This window comes from Symphodus melops (assembly GCF_947650265.1).
Source record: "Symphodus melops genome assembly, chromosome: 10".
NCBI lineage: Eukaryota > Metazoa > Chordata > Actinopteri > Labriformes > Labridae > Symphodus > Symphodus melops.
Genome location: NC_136700.1, coordinates 23,027,526 through 23,051,478, shown reverse-complemented (window position 1 = coordinate 23,051,478; position 23,953 = coordinate 23,027,526). Strand labels below are relative to the sequence as shown.

General features: G+C 42.1%; 1 protein-coding gene across 2 annotated transcripts in view; it reads left to right on the top strand.

Moving 5' to 3' along the window:
• Positions 1-23,953, top strand: part of bcas3 (BCAS3 microtubule associated cell migration factor) — a 289,933-nt gene that overhangs the window by 168,051 nt on the left and 97,929 nt on the right. The window lies entirely within an intron of this gene.

The window sequence follows — 23,953 nt, the reverse complement described above, 5'->3', positions numbered from 1 at the left end:
CCTCACTTAGTGACATTATATCAACTCAAAGATGAGTTCAGGTTATTTTAAGACACATTTTTTCAAATGATTTGGAGTGTAAATGATCAGACTGCTCAAAACTTTTTTTAAAGTTGCTGAAACAGAAGAAGGACTCCAGACGATGTACATACCTACCTCCTCTATATGACGTTCACACTCAATGTGGATGATCAAAATCTGTATCTTCAAAAAATAATTAAAGCCAGTAAGTGAGTATAGTGGGTTCTATTGTACACTCTTTGATTGTCTTTTATCATCTGATTGTTTTTTCTTTTCCATCTTCTGAAACACTCAGCAGCAACCTCCAGGCCATCTGTTCCCACAAACTCACTTTCTCTGTGATGATCGTTTGACAAGGATCTGTTTTCTTTGTTACCTAGGCTATAAATCCCGCCCCATCTAGCACATGATTGATTGCACTCAGCAGCGACGTCAGCACCTGAATGAGCAGTATGAACTGATGTATGAAACCAAACTCAAACACAGAAGAGACAACATCTCATCACTGATTATCTTCTCTCAGCAAGGATGCAAAAACATTTTGCTCATGTATCCATTAATAAGTATTTCTTTTTGTATTCAGAACGGATATGGCAACATTATTATTGATCCAAGGGGAAAATAATGTAATCATCCAATAAAAGATCCTGATACAAGCAAACAAACACAGTACAGCAGAGTTAAAGAGCAAATTTAAATGAATCACATTTGGGGATTTGAAAGGATTGAGGAAATGGTACTCTCGGTCATTGTGATAATTGAAACTTCATTCTGTGATGAAGACTGAATTTGTGTTTTTTCTCTAACTACGTTGAAGCGCTCCTCTTTGCCAGTTTGCTCCAAAAGTGTATTTCCTTCTCAATGCAGCTGTTACATCGTTCAATAATAATGATTGAAGCGTTGGCTGATCTAATCCTTCAATCGTTTTTCTTTCTTTTCCATGTGCTGCCTCCTCCTGCCCCGATCTCATGGTGACACAGGTGAGTGCCACACGTTCAGCTTTATGACAATGAGCACACAGTCCCCTCTCTTTTCTGTGACCCCCCCCCCCCTCAGTTTCGGTTTCAGGCCTGAAACCCTCCCACCAAGAGACCCTCCATTCTGTCCCAACACCCTGTCATTATTTTAATCAAATACAATTACCACCACTTTGAGGACAACTGAGTTTTGTTGACTGCCCTATTCTGTCACACACAGACACAAACACACAGACACACACACACACACAGACACACACACACACACACACACACGGACAACAACTGTCCCGCACATGAGTTAAAAGTCTAAAAGTCAGGCAGGCGTGTGGGCAGGAGAGAAAGGAGGAGGCAGAGGGGTGAAAACACACATTGTACTGTTCACAATTCAGGGTGGGTGTACTGCTGCAGGGGTGGGGAATCTGACTGAAGTGTTAAGGTTTGTCTGGCCTGTCAGAGCGCAGCACAAAGTGTGTTTTACTGTGTGTCAGTGTCCTCCAAACACTGTAATAATGACCGACACACAGTAGCAACCTTTGCGTCTCATATTGATTCTTTAACATGTTTGATGCTTCAAGTTCTTCACATTTACCGTCGACTGAGATGAGAAGTGACCATCTTTGGACGGGAGGGTAGAGCTTATAAGGAGTGAAGCTGTATCAAATAATCTGTGGCTCATTGTTTGGCTTCAGTGAGAAGGCTAACCCTCATCTTTCACACAGGTATACAGTATAATAGTAATTGTTGGTAGCTGTTGGCCAGGGTTGTTTATGTATTAAACTAAAGAAGAGATGAGATTTTATCGAACACAGAGGGATCCTCACTCGCTCTCAAAAACTCAAATTAACCCAGTGAGTTAACCAGGCAGCTATATGTCTTCTCTGCAGGAAAAGCACTACCTACATCAAGGTGACTTTAATTACTGTGAGCGCAGACACACAAGGCTGCTAAATAATTCTTTCAATTTAAAAATATATTACTAGAATTTCAATCACTGAAAAAGCTGTTGATTTTAGAGTTATGCATAATGAGGGGCCTGACAGGAGGCTTATGGCACACCTCTGCTACACCTTTTAGCCTGTTACAGGTTGACATTGCGTTTACAATGTGGTGACAGTGATCATTGGGCTTTCAAAAACCCGATCAGATTTTCACCGCAGGTTGTGCAACAAATCTCTGTAGGAGCAATTCAGCTGCAGCATATAAAATATATAAGTAGCCAAAGGGTGATGTCACCAAGGCAACATCCATGTTTTATACAGTCTATGGATGACACCAGCAGCTCTGACGTGTCACTTAATGCGGTCACACTACTCAATAAATGAATGAGCTACAGAGGGGAAAACCATTTGTAGAAGGTTGTAAACATGTTAGGTTGTGCTGTTAAATTGGGCAGTTCAACATGGAACATAATTGGGATTGACTTCAGCCTCAAGTGGCCACTTAAGGAACTGCAGGTTTTGTCACTGCAGGTCTTCTTTTTGCAGCCCCGTAGTTATAGCTGCTGTGTATCATACTTGCATCCTTGTGGGGTGAAGATGGGAGAGGCTACGAGTTGGTGGGGGGTTTAAACACCATGTGAGGCTGTTATGGGTCGAGAAGTCGAACTGACCGCTTTTGTGCTGATTGACACAAAGATGCTCCCTTTGTCCCCGGCCCTCCCATTATGTTTGCACCACTGCGAAATATGATTTCAGATCGTCCCACAGAAAAGGGGAACGTCAGTGGTGGATGGAGGGGGGGGTGTTGTTGTGTATGTGAGTGGGTGTTTGTGTGTTGGGAGGGATGCGAGGAGGAGGGGCAGCTGCTGAATAGCCTCCTGTTTAGTAATCAGCAGGCTGAGCCCCCCAGGATAGGGAAAGAAGAGCGGGATAAAGACTGTAAGTGTTCTGAAGATGTGACCGCCGCACCACCACTTCTTTTGCCTTGTGGGCACGAGGAAAGAATTCACAGATCTGTCATCTGCCAGACATTACCCCAACACCCCTTCCCCCCCACCTCCATCCCTTTTCTTTCACACAGACAAACACATACACATCCCAGCAATCCTCAAGATTCTTTCCTGTAACTTTGTGTGACCTCCACCCCATACCAGACACATAATAACCCAGTGGATTCTGAGCGGCCCCCTCCTGGTGTGGGAGGACTTAGCCAGTGTCTCAGACTGGCCTTCAGGTAGATGGCGGGCGTTTGTTGAGGGAAAAGAGGTCAGGTTGGTAGCCAAGCAGGAGTACTGAGGATGCTCACTCTTAACAAGAAGGCAATATAAACATGACACACCAACAGGGTGGGGGAATTCCTCATGCATGGTTACTAACCAAACATGAAATGTTTATGTTGTCTGAGTATGGGAGGGTGTGTGGATAAGCACGCTCGAGAAAAACAAGGGACAAGGTTGACTCTGATCCACATGCAGCACCTCCCACCGTTTCATGTATTCTTGCATCACAGCGGGGCAGGGAGGGCCGCTGCCGTCCCCTGACCAAAGATATGGATATTGAACAGGACAAGACATTAACATTTCACCAGCACCTTTCCTCCGCTCCTCTTTTTCTCACCCTCTCTCTACGTCCTTCTGACATGGTGCTGGCATTCTCCTGAGCTGTAGCACACTCACAGTGCGCTGGGGGAAGTGCCACGAGCTGGAGGCAGATCAACACAGGGACGGCAGAGAGAGCAAAGTGAGCTGAAGAGGAGACGTATCTCTGCAACAGAAATAAGTGCAGCGTCCGTGTGGGAGCAGAGCCTCAGGCAGCCTGCGCACTTCCCTTTCAGACAGCTTCTTAATGTACTCTTTCCCCTTCCTCATTCAACCCTGCTTACATGTGAGTTTTAATCATCTGTGCAAAGCGTGTTTAAGATGGACATAAATAAGAAAAGCATGAGCTCAGCTAAGGACGGTTGACCTGAAATGACTTCACTTGCTCGCTAGCTTCTTGACTTCAATATCATTTTTTGGTGTCAGTGTTTTTGCTTTCACTACTTATTTGCCAACATCAGGTGTAGATAGACATGTCCCTCGTTAACCCTTTCAATACAGAGCTCAGGAGGAAGCACAAAATAGTTTTTGCATCATCATGTTGGATTTGATCTTAAAATGAAAGTTGTACTTGCGAGAGCACTCATTCTTTTCTTTTTTCTGAAGCTTAGTGACAGCTTAGGTAGCTTTTGTCTTGCCAACCACATTTATGGCAGACGTGTAAAGGTGGTGAAAACGTGATAGTGTAGGGGCGATGGTGATCCCTCAGGAAAGTTTTTACACAATCAGGAACAAATTGATTAAAATGAAATCTTTAAACCTAGAGCATAACCAGAAAAAAAATACTATAGCTTAAAGGTTGTGCAGACTTTAGGGATTTGATGCATTGGTGTAAAAACGAAAAAGTACAAAAAAATAGTAAGGAAACACGTTTGAACTACTCATAAAACTAAGGGTATCTAAAAGAATAGATGATGTGGAGTAAATGAATAAGTATAAAAAGAGGATGTATTTTTTGCGTAGCTATATTCAGAAATATCTTGACCAATTTTTAATTCTGACTGATTACTGGTTAATTTGACAATATTTATGATTTACTCAGGTTGACTACACAACCCTTTGAATTTGCTAATTATACCAAAATGAATATCTTCATTTGTTAAAAAAAAAGCACACCAATAACATCATTGGCAGAATGTTTCAGTTTAGAGTTTTAAGGGTTGAGAGACTCTTCTTGTTCCAGTTTTGATGGATGTCATTAGATCTAAATGACCCCCCTGTGGGAGGGTAAAACTGATCCTTTAACAGTAAATGGAAATGGATGAGCATTCAAAAGGAAGAATATTCAGAGACCGAGCTGGAGAGACTTTAAAGTTGCCCAGAAATGACAGGGTCCAGACAGCCTTTGTTGCTCTTGCTTCATTTCATTTGGTTTCTTAATAAAAGACTAGATGTAGTTCAGGCCAGAAATAGGGTGCGCTCTCCCCGGCCCTGACCATTGGCGCTGTTTACTTAGAGCATGACATTAACACCCAATGTACATATGCTAAGAGCCCTCTCACAAAGTACAGTGTGCGGTCGGAGCAGAGGATTTGTTCAAATTAGGCTCTTAAAGATCATGTAACATAAGTGGAAACAAATGTGGATGCCTCAGCCATGTTATTCTTCCAATGCTGTGCCAAAGCCCTGGGCTCGAGACAGCTCATGTCTCAACTACTGAGCAGAAAGAGAAAGAAGTGAGGCTCTTTTCTTGTCCCAAGCTCTGCGTTACACTCCAGTCTTGTTTTATGAGACACCTAGGAGTGTTTAGAGACGCCTGGCTCTCAGACCTCCATAATACAGCCTCTGAGAGCGTGTAGGAGGGCCAAGTTATGCCTAATGCGCAATGCCAATTGAGTCTTGAGTTATACATGGTAATGAATGGCGGTCAGAGAAACAGTGTCCTGTATCAAAGAGCTGAACTAACATGCCTTTCTCACGGAGCCGGAGAAGTGGCCCTTTGTCACTGCGGACGCCTGCTATCGACTCCCAGCATCTCGCAAAATATGCCCCATTGTTGGAGAAGGCCAACTCCGTTTACAACTCTGAACCGACAACATTCCTGCAGTCAGCAACATCAAACCCCTCCTCTTATAACTTCCAAGAGTGACAGCTGTAACTTGTTTTTAAAAAGTCCTCGTCATGAAGTATTTTTTTTTTTTTTTTGAGTGTAATGGTACTTAATTTCTAATCATTGCAATCAAGAATCACAAGGACTACAGACATGTTATTCATTGTGTCTTAAAATTTCAGAGTGGCCATGACCTATTCCTTTTTAAATAACTCTTCTGTGAGCAATTATACACCAGCTCATCAAAGGATCATGCCCAAGTTATAGTGATAGCAAATGTTTTGATGGTTGCAGCTCAACAAAAGTTACATTTATGGACTTCAGGCCTTTGTAGAAAATCCCCAAATGGACAGTCTTCTCGACTTATATTTCCTTTGATTAATCTTGTTTCTCGCTCTTTTTTTGTCAGAATTCATAGTAAAGTTGAAGTTCTTTAACAGCTGCATACCTGTTAGTCAATATCAGGGCTGATCTGTAAAAGGCTTCACTTTTTTATCATTATGGTGGCTTCATTAGTAATAGGTCTGAGCATCGCTGTAGGTTTCGGTTGCATTGGAAATCAATTTCTCCCTCCTAAGTCATCATACTCTAGATTTCAAGAGATAATGTTGCAAAAATAACCTGTTCTATGGAAGTGTCCATACAGTACAACAGAAGAGGTCTTGGGGGTTCAATCGGGTTCCTTCTCCTCGTCTGGAACATGCATCGCTCTCGAAGAGACTCGGCTCATCTCTGTCTTCAGCTAAGCACATTAAACCCTTGGAGAGAACCAAGGGCTTCTTTTTTCTGTGAAAATGGTGGCAGTGAAAAAGTGCTTGGGGAAAACAGGCAGGTTGAGTCCATTTAAAAAGCCCCACCACCGCCACCCCATCCATTCCCCTTTCACAGTGTTGGTAGTGTTGGAATGTTTTTCATCAGAAGGGGGCTATTTACTCGGCTCCAGCCCCTGCATGAGTGTGTGTCTGCAAGTGAAAGGGAGAGAAGTAAAGCCCAGGAAAAGCATTTATTTATAGGTATCTGAAAGCTGCAGGGCCCTGAAACTCTGGGATATATTATGACGTGCCTTTGGAAAAGCTAAACAAAACCCCTTGCAGCCAGATCCAGTTATTTTTATCACTTAGGTTAGCTCCCAATTGTACTCCATGAAAGCTGTGTTCTCACCCGTCCCCCCTTGCCCACATTACCTTGTTAGTCCAAACACTTTGTTTTCAGTGTGCTCAAAATCCATGTGTCCAGTGAAAGCATATAAACATGGAGTTTTTGCAATACATGACAAGGCGTAAGACTTTGGAGCGCACTACCCCCCTTTTCACTTCTGTCCTGTCATCAGAGATGTACCGTGCTTGTTTGGTGACCGTGCTTTTAGCGCAGAAACAAGAAGTTTCCTGGTCCATTTCTGTCGGAGAGAATGTCTGAGGCGGATCACTACTCCTGGCACTAAAAACTCCAATGATGAAGTCAGCACCTCTCAACATCTCGCCCCTTAATGGAGTCTTCACTGCCTTTGTCCTTAACCATCCATTTCCATTAATTATTCAGGGAGAGAAAGGAAAACCGTTTGAGTGGGTAACACTGATCCAGTGTACTCAACCAATCTATGCAGTGTAAGTAATAAAATACCACACACTCAGACGACACAATAAAAGAGATGGAGACAGAGGAGACGCTTGTTAAAAATGTAAGTAGACGGAAGCTACCCGAAGACAACAAAGGGAGGAGGAGGCGTCAGCTCGGGAGTCAAAAGACACAGCAACGACATCTTAGTGTCTGGGTTAATCAGCCAAACAGGCCGATAGCAGCTGGTGTTTCACTGTATCCACCCGGTCCATGGAGGGCGCCTGTCTCAGCAGAGGCTGAGTCGATGTGATGCATCCTCAGTGAAGCTGAGTGATGCTAATTGGGATTAGCGCCCATTGCGCTAACCTGACACAAGACATTCCAGGGCCAGCTCTTCCAGACAACTCTCTCCATACTGTCAAACTCTGCCGTATGTTTTCTCCTTTCCCTCAGGACTCTGATAAGATGCATGACAAAAAAAGAAACCAATAAAACACTTTTTTTTCTGGAAAAAAGAAGTTGAGGGCTGCAACTGAGTGCCTGAGCGTTCAGGCTGGAAAAGATTATGATGCATTTTAAACTTTCACTCTGAATAAGTTTAGCTTTCCTCCTAAACAAAATGGATAATGGCAGGAGGTTGAAATCTATAAATCACCTTGCAAAGAGGATTCCTCTCAAGCTCTGCCACCAGACACACCAAGATCTACATTAACAAGATGTGCTGTCACTCAAGTTTGATGAACTCAACACAGGGCTGCTGATGAGAAAATTGTTTGAAAAGATGATCATTTCTTTCTCCCCTTGGGTTTTTGAGAGGAGGGGCTTTTCTGAGGTATTAGATCCATGAACTGGGAGTGCTGTATTGAATATTTTATCGACTGTCTGCTTGCCCCGTGCTGACCTGCCTGACATGCTAAGTTCCCGGCTCGCTGGAGACGCCACGTCGCTTCGCATCAGCCCAGCCACCCGTAAGGCTCCCCTGCATTTCCTGTGAATAAACTCGCACACAGTGGGAGAGGAAGAGAGGCCAGGGCACAGGGGCACTGGGGCTGAGATGAGGAGAAAACACACACATTCTTTCTGTGAAGAACAACACACAACCTTGGCTACAGTATGAACTCCCCCGGTCAGAGGCCGATGAATGCTCTGAAAACACTCAGTGAATTGAAACGACCTGAAACCCCTCTTTTAATTAAAGCTTCACTGTCCAGAAGCTTTGTCTCACCAATGCCATCGCAGCAAGCAGTAGCGCACTTTAATTACTTATAAACATGATGACGAATCAAAAAAGTCTTCATACCAAACAGCAGAATAGATACTTTAAATCGAAAATTACTGATCTGGACTATTAATTGGTCGGACTTCATATGCCACCAATCTTTCTACCTAAACAAAACAGAACGGTCCCTTACCCGATACAATCATTGGAGAGGATCGAATGTGTCCAATACGTTCACACCTCCCTATTTTGTCACATTAAAAACAAACATGTTTGTCTAAACTAGAGTCTCAAACTCCATTCTTGACATCTTCATTTTGAATGTGTTTGGCTTTACTTCGTCCGTGCACATCTTTGCTTCTGACGATATGCTATTATTTGCACTGCCACTTGAGATCTCATATCAAAAACAGTCTACATAGGTGACTTTAGTCATTTGGACAACCAACACTGACACCTAACTCACTGTGTACAACATTGGGACAGAACAGACTCTTATTCTATCAACAAGTCCTCTGACTGACCTCCTACATAAAGACATTGTGTGCTTCTTTTTTTTTTTTTTTTACAAGAAATGACATTCATTGTCATTATTTGCATAATAACAGAGGTTGTCCATTTAGAAGTTGAAAGCAGTTTGTCACCCTGCGTAGGAATCTTTGTTTCTCTCGTCAGTTCTTATTAAGTTATTAGTTTGAAGGATTTCTTTGTATTTTGTTTGTTATTACTGGAGGGAATTACTAGGTCCTTCTTGCTTCTATCATATATCTTATTTCCGTGTGAGGAGTTTTATACAACAATTTGTTTCATTCTAGCTGTCTTCTATCTTCTAGGCGTTTAATTGGGTAATTTCTGGTCCCTGTCATATCCACTTACTCGAGAGCATGGCGACCATAGCATTACAAAATGATACGGTTATATGCATAATTGCATGAATTTGTCATGCTTGTTCGGTGATTATGTTGTAGTATCTTTCTGTGGGCTTACACTGTAGTTATGAAGCACATCAGTGCACTTTAACTACAAGGTTACCAATCACGAGTGTCATCTTTTCCACATGAGATGTGAGCAACATTGCACAACAATAACAGGTTGAGAGTGACACAGTCTAGTGTGCTCAGGGAGTTCTGCTCTGAGGATGTGAGTACACTCTCTCACCCTTCCTCCCTCCCTCTGTCTCTGGCTCATTACTGGCAGTGGGGCTTCCTAATGTGTTAAAATTCAGTGGGGTGGAAACGTCAGCCAACGGACTTTGGTCCCCCAACGGTCTTTACTTATTCATGCAAGCGTTGGCCTCTCCCCAGGACAGTGTAGCGCTGACCCAAGAGGACAGCAGGGCCTGGAAAAAATGACCCTGCGTTAGGGTCATGCAGAATTTTAGACCAATGAGTCGACAAACGGCCGTGTCACAGGAACACTGTGCTCACTTCTGCTAATGATGTAAATGTGCCACTCTTCAGTCCGGTGTTGTGTTTTCCTCCTCTTTATTTACACTTCAGACCATATTGGTCTACTGCACCATAATGGAGAGGCAGGTTGGCGACATCAAATTTATTTATTGAACTGACCATGGATGGGTTCATTCCACTCTGTTCACATGTGACACATCTTGTTATATATGACATTTAAATGTCCAAACATATAGGTTAGATGTAGCAGTTGCTTCTGTCCAGAAGTAACATCAATGATTACCTGCAAAAATCCTCTCTCTCCCTGAAGCCTCCTCTCCTGTTTGCTAATTAATCTCCTTCCATCTCTCTCATCTTTCTACCTCAAACTTTCCAAGTAGTCTCTTCTCTCTCCCTGTCTACCAGTCTTTCCCACCATGTCATCCCTCCTTTTCCTCTCTCCCACCCTCCCTCTCTGACCATTACCCAAACGTCTGAGAACATTCAGAGAAACCCTCCAAACTTGTTTGTTTGCCTTCCTGTCATCTTCCTGGGCCAAAAACCCCAACCACCGAGCCCCGGCGAGATGTTTTACAGTTTGATCCTCAAAGGAAACATCCGAGATAGAGTTGGCTGTCAGCTTTTCCCCGCATATTCCCAACCACAGAGAATGTGATTTACCAACCAGGGTGTGTTCCTCCGCTCAGTGACGTGACGGTTTTGACCGTGTTGTGGCGGCTGAGTTGTCTGAGCTTGGTTGTGGTGAGGTTGGAAGAGCTCGGCTATCATAAATCAGAGTCACTCAATCTCAGAAATAACTATAGAATATATTTAGAGCAATACAGAGTTTACAAAGGCCTTCTGGATATTTAGATACTGAAGGAACCGGCAGCGGATACTGACTTTACTGTAATGTATAACTTTAATGCTCAAACAGTGACTTGGTTGTTTTTTTTTTCTCACAATATCTATACATGGTATATCAGTACATATATAATGCAGTGTTAAATTTGAATGTTTCTTGGGTTTAGGAGAGCCTAAAGGACCTCCGGGGTTATTCAAGGACCTATGCTTGCTTTGGGGGTTCCTGGAGGAACCTTTCACTAACCCAGAAGTGCTTCCTGGAAGAAGGATTCCTTGTGGATATTTCTTGATGATTAATTACTAATGCTACAAAAGCCTTTTCTCTTTGAAAACAAACCATTTATTAAGCTCATTTTTCCCTTAAGCATTCTGGATAATGTACACTCCTGAAGCGCTAATGTCTCAGCAACTGAGAGTAATTAGTAAAAAAAAAAAATATATATATATATATAATAATTTATTTCTAAACTATCTCTATATTATTATTATTTATTTATTTTTATGTATTTATTTTTATCATTTTAGCAAGTAAATGTCAGCCCTTTTTCTGACTGGGTGAACCAAGCCTGGTGCAAACATGATGTCAGTACCCTGAGTTAAACAACAAACAGCATGTGACAGAAGGAATGTTCCTCTGTGAATTACTTCCTGAAATTTAAACTCAGACTATTCTACATGTAGAGTGCTAAGCAGTTCGTGTTAGCAGTGCTAACACTGCTAGCCGTCAAGCTGCCCTCCTATTGTGATTACAAATTGCTCCGTCCAATTTGCCAATTGACTCAGATATAACCTGCATTTATTTGTATCTCGATTATTTATATCTAGATTAAAATACCTTGCCAAACTGCGATTTACCAGTTCACGTTTCTTGTTTACATCTGTGGAGTAAAGCGAGAACCAGCGCTACAGCCAGTCTATGGCCACAGCACTGCTAATTGACAGGTGGCTGCATTGCAATTTGAGCATATTTTCCAACCAGGCCAACATATAAAAACAGGAATATTTTTAAACATATCATCAGATCCTGGTTATTACTAGCAAGGGTGATGTTGTTAGTCGGACATCCTGGATAACAACTACAATATTTAAATGATCATAATACAGAAGTTGCTAATCTTCATCCAAGGAGGGTTGAACCATGTTAAAAACCATTCATCGGTTTAAACTGTATTTCACCCTGCAAACCTTTGCAGCTCAGCTTTAAATTATAAAAAAAAAGTAACCCCAGTTTCATGAGCAGAACATTTGTGTTTTTCAGCACATTTTCCCCAAATAAACATTGGCTACTAAACTGTGAAGTCCATTTAAACACAATTACGTAGGACACTTATACTGAATTAAAGGATCATAACTATTATAAGAAACATTCCCTGCTAGCTCTGTTCAGGAACCTCCATCATATAAATAGTGGATGAGCCTGCTTGGCACTGACTGACACCGACTCGGCTGCAACAATGAAATGGGGCTCGAAGATTTTTTTTTATGTGCGGCATAAATAATTGAACTCCCTACTTAACCCCAGCTCTTTTTCTTTGTATTATCACTATTCAGCATGTCCGTATACTGTAGCATGTGTGGTGTGTGATTAATGTACTTCATTGGTTATTTAAAGAATTGTATTTTTTATGCAGTCTCATCTTTATTCTGGAGCGGGGAGTGGCGTTGTCAAAGAATGTAGCTCCAAAGCAGACACAGAGGGGAGGGTGATATTAACAGAAAGGTGTGTTGGATAAAAGACTTCATGCCTCTGCTGGTGCATAGCATAAATGCTTTATGTGTTTAAAGGCAACAAAGCTTTAATTAATAATGGTGCATGGCTTGTTAAGAAATGTTGAAAGAATATTGCATACAAAGATGTTACACAAAACCAAAAAAGGACCATTTGAATCATCAGTTTACAGGACCCAGACTAGACTCCCTTTAGTTTGTCTCATTTAATTACTTCTATTTCCTGCAAAGAGCAATTACTGGTCAAAATCATAACATGCTGCAAATTTTACTGACCGAGTCTGAAAACGATCATTCAAAAAAGGTTTTTCACAAGCTGAGTTTTCCCTCAAAGGCCTCTCAAACAAACAAATGTAAAGGGGTCCGGTGGACCCTGGGTAACAGGAGGGGCTGAGAGCTAACTGATGCTACCTCGTCAGAGGGGTTTGTGGCTCGTTCAGGTTAAAATTTACAGTTTGAATTACTAACAGTGTTTTTTTTACAATGAACCGGATTATTACAAGTTAAGCTAAAAGGACTTAAACCTAACAAACGTTTGACCAGTCTGTACATTTCAGACCCGCCGATCCACATTATCATAAAAATGCATAAGAAATGTTCACGTTTTTATCCCATGTGTGAAGACGAGAGAATCCATCTCTTTATTTCTTCTTGAGCATGATTCAACTTTGATGTAACTCTCTGAGACTGGTGTTGACACCTGAGGGGGGAGGGGGGGGAAGTATCCCTTCCTCTTGTGTCTTTTCCTGCTCACATTCACTCTCAGCGTGTCAGAGCCAATGCTGCTCTGTCTGCTGTCTTATCACTGTCCATCGTCACCCTCGGCCCCGCCATGCTTCAAAATGACCCCCCTCCCCATCCCCTCCCACCCAGTACACAAACCAGTCCCCAGCAGCAGCACCAGTAGCTCCAGAGCTGTCTGTAAATAATGTGAGCATTAAAGTGACAATGCTGCTCGGCTGTTTGTGTCAGTGAGAGATGCCATCACTGTTTACTGTCTTTAGCTGACAATGACAGTAGCGTTGGCATTGATGCTATTCACTTAGCATGACAATTATAGCACAATGAGTTCACAATAAGAGTACAATCATACATACATCTTTAGAGCTGAGACAATTTAATCAATCAGTCACAATTCATATCTAACCACATCATAGCCATTAACTAATTGTCTTTATATTCTGTCAGTATAGGCAAAGCAGGGCTAAAAAATAAAGATTTATTGCCAATAAGGTTTACACATCTGAGGAATTTGTTATTTTGTTGCATATACTGTATATAGATATTTTACATTCCCATTTTAAAAATAACTTGAAGAGTAACGCTAAAGAGCGGCAAAATTAAAATCTTAGCTTCTTTAAGAACTCAAAAGCACAATGTTGGTATTAAGGAACAATTTAAAGTACTAACGAAAAGTAAATGTGCTACACTGAAATGCAAAGAAAGTTACGAGCAGCCTGCTGTGACAGCACAAATAATTGATTTTGAAATAAGTCCCGCCTCTGACAAGTCAAAAAGCCACCCAGTGTTGTCAACCAGCCTCCAGAGGTTGTCATGGTAACATCTTTCCACACTGGTGGATCAATCTAGACAAACACCTGAAGAAATGCTGAACACGGTATGTTCTCTGCCATTTGCTAAATTCTACTAAAATGAACTTTGTACAAATATTTATGGCCTTTTACCTAAAAGAAATCTCCATTTGTAAATAACATGATCCATCCAAAATTAAAAAAGTTCCTGCCCTGGTTTCTCTTGATCATACTCCCTCCTTTGCCTCCTTGTTAATTAGATCACAGTCACTGTAGCATCCCTCTTCTTCAGGATTACCTCCTCGTCCTTCCCATGACCGCGATACATTCCCATACACCCACACGGTGGGACAACAAACCCGGACAAACACCATTCTCCACTCAAGAGGTGTCCCCACCAAGCCGCCACTGAACCACTACCCTCCCAGCGTGTCAGAAAGCCATTAAAAGCCCGTCTCTTAAAACCGTTTCTCAGCTCGCCCATGTTGCTTCTTCTCTCAGGCCATATTTAATAAATAAAGCTGCTGGCACTCTCTGCATCTGGGCGAGAGAGCTTCTGTGAAGTGTGGGGGGGCGTGAGCGAGAGAGTGAGAGGGTCACTATTATATCTTGCTAAAACACTCCAAATGTAATTCAGCCGCAGGTCAGAACTTTAAAAGTGCAAGCCGGTGTGTGTTCAGCGGCCGTGTGTGTGTGTGGGTGTGTAAAAGGGGTCGGATTTTAAAGGGTTTTTAAAAGGTTTCGAGGAGTGAAGGTCAGGTGATGGAGAAAGCGTTAACAGCAAACCTCTCTCCTCTCTCGCCACATCTCTCTGTCCTGCTCTTCCCCTCTGCTGCCCATGAAAGTTTGATGTTAGAATTAGGTTGTTGACTCATCTCGCACCTCTGTGCTCATAGTATTGACAGGCTGCCAGCGGTCTGCAGGGCGGGCCGAGGTAGCCGCTGAGTGTGTGTGCTCCCTCCCTCACCGTCTCACTTCCTCTCCCTTTTCACTCTCCCTTTGCTTCAGCATCAGCCAACAGCATCAGAAGTGTTTTAACAGAGCTTTAATGGCCTCAGCCCCAAACCTCACCTCCAGCACACACTCACTTTTACACGCGCACACACGCAGGCTCGCTGTGGGTTGGAAATAGCTTGCTGGTGGTGGACATAAAGTGTTGAACAGAAGAAAAAAAAAAGAGAGAGAGGTTGGTTGTGCTGATGGAGGGTGACATGCCCTCCTTTTCTCACCTCCAGCTCCCATCTTCCCTCCTTCTGCCCAGTGGCTTTTCTGACCAGCCTCCCTGGATTTGATCCTTTTGTTTTCTCTCTTTTCTTTCCACGCGTTACATTGTTCTGTCTTGTTTTCACACAAAGGATTTTCTGGTTTCTTTGATTTCAGTTTTCTGTGTCTTCAGTGCTTTTCCTACAGCAGTGAAGAGTCACTTCATGGAGTTAATGACCAAGAAGTAGTGTTTTGTTTTTGTTTTTGTTTTTTTTCCTTTATGGGTGTAGCTGACAAATACCTTGGGAGTTGCCCCAGAATAAAGATTTTCTGAGTTGACTTGGAGACATTTATACATATCCGCCGAAACGTACTAAATGTATACATTGGGAATAAACAAAATGCTTGAAGTCCAAGAAGTGAGCAAAGATCCCCAATTAGCATATTGAGGATTTCAGTGTTGGCATTTGGTCGAAATCTTTCAGATTTCAAGCATTTTTTTTTAACTGGCTAAAAGACGGTTATAACATCCACGTGTCAGAAACAAAAATATGTTTTATAATCATTTGCTCAGTTTGGTATTGAAAGTTTTTAAGAATTTATTATTGTAGTGGCATTGCTCTAGATTAATTTTGCAGCAAGGTTGAAAATCCTGTCTACACAAAGACGTCCTTTCAACCCCTTTTTGTTTGCTCATACGGAGCTTTTTGGGCTGTATGATGGGAAGAAGACGGCTTAATTAATCAGAATATTTGTATTCCTATGAGTCTATCTGCACTGCTGTGATTTTCACTTTATTCATAAATGCAATGAATCACGATTAAATCATCCCAAAGACTGTAATTTATTGGATTATTTTTAATTGCTTTAGAGTATTACTTTTCAGATTCAACATCTCTTTGTTGCTCCGACTACATAACTGTTTAACATCGCCCCAATCTTCTCTGATCCTGTAACTTTAAACTTTACGTCAGTAGCTTCTATCAAGCTAATGATGCAAAAAGCAAGAGATTATTTGACTCAGAACAGAGATTGCAACACACTGCCCTTCATAATTGTTTTTCCCGGTCCTTCCAAGCGTGTTAGAGATGTCTTAAACTGCATGTAACATAACATACTGTACCACCGATAGCAATCTAACAACCTGATATCAAAAGAACTGGAAGTTTAGCATCGTGCTAAAAAACATCTCCATCCATGTGCTTTATATTTCAGATACGTTTCAACGGTATTAAGCAAACCAGGAAATTCCTCGTTCATCAAGTTGAACTGAGCGTTGTGTATTCCCACAAACGTCCTTTACCTCTGATTCAATGGATATGATGATTATTCATTGTGTAAACATCAATGATGTCGTCTTGTGGGTTATCACACAGAAGGTTTATTGTCCCAGCATATTTCTCACTCCGACATAAACAGCATTTCATTTTGTTTTCAAATGGTTTGCCTTAAAAAGTAGTCATGCTCTCTGTTGCTGCTGTTTGTCATCTTTTGATGAGGTCACATCCTGACTCACATTTTCCTTTTCACTCTGTTGTTCACACTCTCCTGCCTCCCTGTCTTCTTTGTAATGCCCCCATGTAACCCCCCCATAACCATCATTTGGTTCAGGGTTAGAGTGTGTGTGTGTGTGTGTGTGTGTGTGTGTGTGTGTGTGTGTGTGTGTGTGTGTGCGTGTGCGTGCGTGCGTACATGTGTCTTGAAGGCTTTAGCTATGATGAGCCCTGTGCTAGCTAGGCCCAGCCAGAGGCAATGCTCATTAGCAGAGTTTAGCCACACAGGCGCTGAATGGGACGGCTTGTTGACACACACAATGGGATCAACCCCCTCACACTCACGCAACACACACACACACACACACACACACACACCAAGTCATGGCTCCAGCTTGACGCGTCATGCCCCCCTCTCTCACCCTCTTCAAACTGGGCCTGTGTGTGTCTGTCTGTGTCTGTGTGTGTGTGTGTGTGTGTGTGTGTGTGTGTGTGCGTGTGCGTGCGTGCGTGTGTGTGTGCGTGTGTCAGAACAACCTAAGCAGACAGTTCATCTGATGCGTTCTTTCCCTCACCTTACACTGCTGCACAAAGACACGCACACAGTCACATGCTGCACACTTTTTCACTTGTGCACACACAACTTCTTCGTTTACACACTTAATTACCTTTAACACATATAGCACACACACATTTCTGGGTAGCTAACACACACACGTTTTCAAAGAACAAAACGTCTTTTGTCAACAACCACAACTGTCCCGTACTGAGTTTAGTTTTTACTGTGAAGCTCTGGGGTTATATCATCTCCCCCCCCCCTAATCTACGCGCACACACACACACACACACACACACACGTGCTCTGTAATTGAATAAGCAACACTAATACACAGTAAACTGACCAGTTAGCGCTAATAGGTTCTTTCACTTTGGCCTGGTTTGGTTGTCACATGGCGACAGGACAAGGCTCCGTCCTATGGCCCCCGTCCACCCTGCCGGATGGGACATATCAGCTCCAATTTGGCCCATCACCGCCTTTAAGAAAATTCATCAGGCCCTCGTTAGGAATGAAAGCCTTCTGTGTACCAGGAGCCGGGGCAGATGGGAGATTAGTTCAGGCTCCCACGGACAGGGAATATAGAAGGAGGAGCGCTGTGTTTGTGTGAGCTGAGACGGAGAAAATTAGGACACATAAGGACACTTAAGTTTTGTGTGTGTCCGATAGAGTGTGTTTTTAAGGTTCACATTCTTGAAGATATTCAACCCCATAATAATGAAACATTTAAGAAGGTGATGCTAATTCATCAGAAGAAAAGGAAAAGATTGTTTCACTCAATGAAGTTATTTCCGAGAGTTTTGACCTCCACAGATCCCCCTTCACACAGCTGAACTCTAAATGACTGCCTGCTACTGCTCGGATACATCACATGATGGGCTGTGTTGCATTCTGGGAAGCCTCAATATTGTGGTACCGCCCTAATAGACATTTTCATATCGAGATGCACCGCTCATTTCTGCTGCTCAAGAATTGTGAGTCTTCTAAATAACCTGCAGCCAACAGCGTTTATTTTTACTTTGAATTCATGATTTTGACATAATGAGGAAGAAAAGCTGTTCAATAGTGACCCTGCCAGCCAGGTCCATGCAACAAGCATTCCCAGCCTAAATTTGGGGATAGCTCATAGTGCAGAACAGATTGGTGACTGCTTTTCTCTTTCTGGGCTACACATGTGCAAGGCAGGGATGCAAGCATAGTTTTATCGTGGAATTATTTGTTCTATAAAATGCCTCTCACACTCATGATAATGAGTGCATTGCATTAATGATAATTTGATAAAACCAGTCTGTAGTCTGTTCATTTCCTGCAAAGTTATAATTGAAAATCAAATCAGTTAAAAGAAGCCACATGTTGTTTGATTTAGAGTTTAAAAAACGTAGCTGTAGATTTTAAGGATGGAGGAAATTGATGTCATTCAATTCATTTCAGTTTATTCCGGGATACACCCCTGAAGCACCCCTGAACCTTTTTGAAAATTATAGATGGTCTGCCCTCAAAATCTCCCTGATTGGCTCTTCCACATGTCCCTCACAACAGGAAGTTGTCCTTGTTGCACTGCAGGGAGAGTGCTGTCTCTAGAGATATGACTGGCACTGAAAATGTACTCCTAAAACTCTATGTATAGTGAGAACCAGCGTGTGTGTACCATGCTCAGCAGTAACATGTTTGCATCCACAGCCTGACACCTCACAAAGGAGAAAAGCAAAATGATTGTCACCTTTCAGGTCTCATTCAGTCCGACACTGTTCCTTATAACGAATAGAAAGGGATGCAAACTATCATTCCAGTTTCTGCTGACCTTCGGCTTCCTGCTCGGTATCAGAAGGAGAACCGTGTCCATCGACAGTCAAGTGAACTTCATGAACATTGAGGCACAGGATTTCCCCCATTGAAGATCAATAAGGTTTATCCTTATCCATGTAGCCCCAGAGCAGGGACTTTAACCATGTTTGTGTAATCCCAGTTTTTTTTTGAAGATTAAGTCTGTATTGTGGGAATCACCTTCATTCTGAGAAGAGAGTCTACATTCAGAGTCGAACAGCAACCCAACAACAGTTCTGTTTTTAAATGTATTCACAGCGGACTGACTTTACCCATTAAATTCATACTTCTTCTTTCTCTGAATTTTGTGTTGAATCCTGGAAATGTTTTTTTTTTTGTTTTTTTTTTCACGTGGCCCTAATCCTCAGCTTTGTGAAATACAACACCAAAGCAGTAAAGAAATACACTGTGTGCCAGTTAAAAGCTTGGGCACAAGACCACTATGTAATCAGGGCCTCCGGCATCCCACAGTCGGCTTTTTCACTTCGACCACAGATGTTATTTTTTGCTCTCTGAGTTTTGATCACCACTGTTTCTGATCTGATTTCACCAGGCTCGGTTACCTCTGTAACCTTTCTGTGGATGACAGGACACAAATATAGAGCAAAGCTGCACTAAGTAAACACACTGAGTTCATGTCGGGGATTTCCTTTCGTTACATGTGTAGTGCTTTTTGAGGCTTTGAACAACGAAGAGAATAGATGCCTTTAAATAAAATTGCTACGTCTAGACACCTCAGATTCAAACAGCCTACCAGAACATTATTTAAGGCAACTTGCAGCTTAGTAAGTAGAATATGGTAGTGTTGTAGCACTTTAAATTGGTCTTGGTCTCAAGACCACTTTTTGAATCAAAAGCATTTGTCTTATCTTGGTCTTGGAGTTGGTGGACTTTAAAACCAAGACCAGCTCTGATAATTTTCCACATCCTCACTGTGATTTGAAGGAAAAGGCCTCTTTCTGAAGAATAAATGACTTCAATAAGTTTATAGTTGTTTGTAGTGATTTTTATCCCCGGTTACATGAGGTGATTTTTCAGAGATATAGATGGTCTTGGTCTTGACTCGGTCTTGATTCCTAGATGTCTCGGTCTTGTCATGGTCTCTGAGCACTCCGGCCTTTGGTATGTCTTGGTTTCAGTTAGTGTGGTCCTCACGACCATACACTTTTAGTTATGACGCTTTAGGTACGCTTTTGGCTTCATTTTGATCCTTTAGCGTGTTGTTATGATGTACTGCTGAAGACAGCCCGAAATATGATGGATGTTTCTATGATGAATATGATGAATTTCTTCAGGTTGGAAGTAATGGGTCATAATACAGATTTGTTTCTGTAAGTGTGATGTCAAGGGTCAGTGTAATCCCAAACTATTACCTTTTTCTCACCCATACCAAGGATTATTTAGTGCCTGTTATACTGGTGCTAAAAAACAGCGAAAAGGAGTTACTGTATGTGTGACTGAAAAAAATGAAGTAGGGAAATGTTGATGTTTAAAAAAACATACGTACACATGTAAACAACAAGATGAGCAAAGACTACTCTGTCCACAGGGGGCGCCAAATCCAATAGAAAGGGAAAGTTCCTGTAGGGGCCTTAAGTCTTAGTCCTGTGCCAGCAAATTACATTTTCATGTAGTGAAGCAAAGGGCCATAATTCAAGCTTTTATGAAATTAACAAGCATGGAGTGAGATGTGATTTTTGACATGCACTGTTGCTGTTTGAGGAGCGAAGTAGATGTGAAGACATGTGATCAGCTAGACCCAACAACTCCTCCTGTGTGTTTGAAGAGCAGTAAATAGCTGCATTTTTATTTATTTTATTTTAACAGACTACTGACTGGTTTTCTAACAGTTATGAGCATTCATTTTTATCACTCCTTTTTTTTTTTGGTTGGTTATTGAGACTCTTAACTTTGGTGTCATGTATAATTCCGATTTTAAGACGGATCCCAAATGGTATCATGCTTTAATTTAATTCATTAAAGTGTGTAATCTGGAACTGTGTTTTACATTTAGTCTGTTCATTGCACTGAATGGTGCCTGATGACTAAAGTGAGAAGGCACCTTCACTCCCTCTCTCTCTTGCTCCCTTATCTCTCGTCTATCTATCACATTCCTCCCTTTGATCAATGCCAGGGGCATGTGCGGTCGGAGCTGCTGCACTGTTTGAATGTGTGTTTGTGAGCGTGCGGCTTAGATTATGGAAGTGTTATCATGTGTACTGTGTGTAAGTGCGGCATGTGCTTGTGTGTGTGCATACCAGATTGTCCCTGCTTTGATCTCCCATGCAGTGTTGTCTTTGAACTGAAGAGCCGAGTATGACAGAGGCTGGTGTTAAAGCAGCGACGGCCTTCAAGTGATAAGACGGCAGCCACTAAGGGCCACAAGAAGCGCTGTGATAGACCTCCTAAAAAGATGGAACCCTGCTTCTGATCCACATCTGGGTCCATTATAATGATTATATTATATGAGATTTTTCAGAAATTGATTCTTTGCAGGACGATCATAAACAATAAATCACTGTATCTGTTTAGCTGCATGATAAAAAAACCCCTAACAAGGTGAAGTGCAGAGTAAATGTGAAGTCTTCGCTGCAATTTGGGCTCAATTTTCAAGTTGGCAGTAAGTCAGTCTATATGGACTTTGTTTGGGATCCATAGGGTCACCGGTTCAAGTCCCAGTACGGACCAAAGTGTAAGTTGGTCTAATAACTGGAGAGGTGCTAGGGCCCTTCCTGTGCACTGCAGGGATGCTCTTAAGCAAGGCACCAAACTCCAAAATTGCTCTGGTGCGCTCCCTCTGTAGCATTGTTTTTATTATCATATGAACAGCACTTTGGAGACATTTTTGTTGTTTAAATGTGCTATACAAATAAAGTGGATTGGATTGGATAGCAGCCTTGCTCTGACATCTTTGACGTCCACAGGGCCTACTTGTGTGTGTGTGTGTGTATGTGTGTGTGTGGGGTTCAAATGTAAAGAAAACCAATAATATTAATCATAATTTCCCCTCTGATCATAAGTCATCCTTTAACTTCTCTGCACCACTGTACAACATGTCTCCCTGCCTTCTTCAATATTTGGTGCCAGCAATTCAATAATCGTATCATACGATGTAAGACGAGGGTGATACGCTGCTGAATCTATATTTGTCTCCTCCTGAGTATATGACTTTAAAAAAAAGATCCGGGAAGAAAATCCCATTTGATGCGTCAGACACAACAAAGCCAAAAGTGTCTCTCTCCAGAAACTACCTAAATACTTTCTTTTTTTTTGTGTTTGTTTCAAAACATTTTCGCTTTTTATACACAGAGATAGTGTGAACACTGTGTGGAAACTAAGAAAAAGTTGTTTTTTGTACATCACGCCTGATAAAGACCCTCAACTATGATAATAATAATAATAATACAACTATGATTATTGGTTATATATTGGTGGCTGACTTTAGCCCCCTCAAAATGCCTACGTGTGCAGCAGGCCTTGTTTTATAGGTGACACATTTTTTGGCCTTATTTCCTTACAGTGATTTGTAAATATGTGCCATTGGGGCATTAGGAAAAGAAGACAAAATCTCTCACTGAGCCTTTGAGCAAGTTTTTCTTTCCAATGTTTTTCACACATTTTTGTCAAGGATTAGTCTTAATCTGCGCAGTTGAGGAAATAAGTCTGTTATAAAATAAACCATTTGCATTTGGTCTGAACACAAGTCCTAATCCATTGAATCTGGAAAACGTAGCTGGTTTGTGGTTCACCCTGCAAGTGTTCCGCTTGCATTCAAGTCAAAAAAAAGTCCCAATCAAAGTTTCGGTGATCTTGGAGATTAGATACATGACCACAATGGTTGCTCCTAGCTGTCAAGTTGCTCCATGCCTTGTTCCAAAAATACTTGGATTCATCGTTTGTGCCTCTCATTGTTGGATTTGTTGGATATGCATGACAGCACCTTCACCCCTGCAGCACCCTGTCCTCCTGACCCCCCCACATGCTTCTTATTTAGGACATCAGGCATCTTGGCACTCCTGACCTTCCTCCTCAGGATTTTATGAGGCAGCCATTAACTCCCTGCTGGCCCTCCGTGGCCTGCTTGCCAGATTTACAGCGCCAAAGACATTGGAGTGTGTATGTGTGTGTTAGGAAAGGCTAAGACTGTGTTGATAATCACGAGGGCCACCCTAACTAGCTCAGTGGTGTTAGTGGGTGAAGGTGTGTGTGTATGTTGCCAGGCTCTCCCTCACCCTGTGACTTTGATCCTCCATTAATCTGCAGCATTAGCGCGAGTGAGCTAATGGATCCAGCCACAGCATTAGCCGTGGGAGGGGGGAAAAGTCTGGGATTGTGGGAGTGAAGAATGCAGCATTAAGATGAGTGGCGTCAAGGAAGTGTGGGGAGGAATTGATAAGCCACGGAGCAAGCTTCTCAAACATGAAGCCCCTGAAAAATGCCCTCTTTGTGTCAGTAGAAGTGCTTTGATGTGTGTGGGCCATTGTTACTGACGTTGGACTTTAATCGATATCGGGGGTGAAAAGCCTGGCTCGTTTGATCCGGATCTCATATTTCATAACACAAGGTGTCCTCTGGTCATTCTGATTGCTAACAAGTTAGCTAGTGGTAAACTAGTTATAAGTCGAACGGTGAAAACATGCAAAACTTTAAAGCTCTGTACATTTTGGACATTCTCTTACTCTAAACTTTACTTATGGTGCAAATGTGATTTACACAAATGTACATTTATTTAAATGTCTGGATGTAAATGTGTCCACCATAACTGAGAAGAAAATTCCAAGAACACGTCCAAAAGAAGATCCTGAACTATAGAGAGACTTAGTGTGTCCAGCCCTTTTCTGTCTCCTGTGTAAGGAAACTGAAAAGGCTGACCTTTTTCCCTCTAAATGCAGAGTGGCATTCTGAGACTGAGGTGTCCATTTTGTGTCAGAAGCACTTGGGATTTAGAGTCCCAGGATCCCAGAGTGCAACTTTATGTCTTCAGGCAGAGAGCTAACACCTA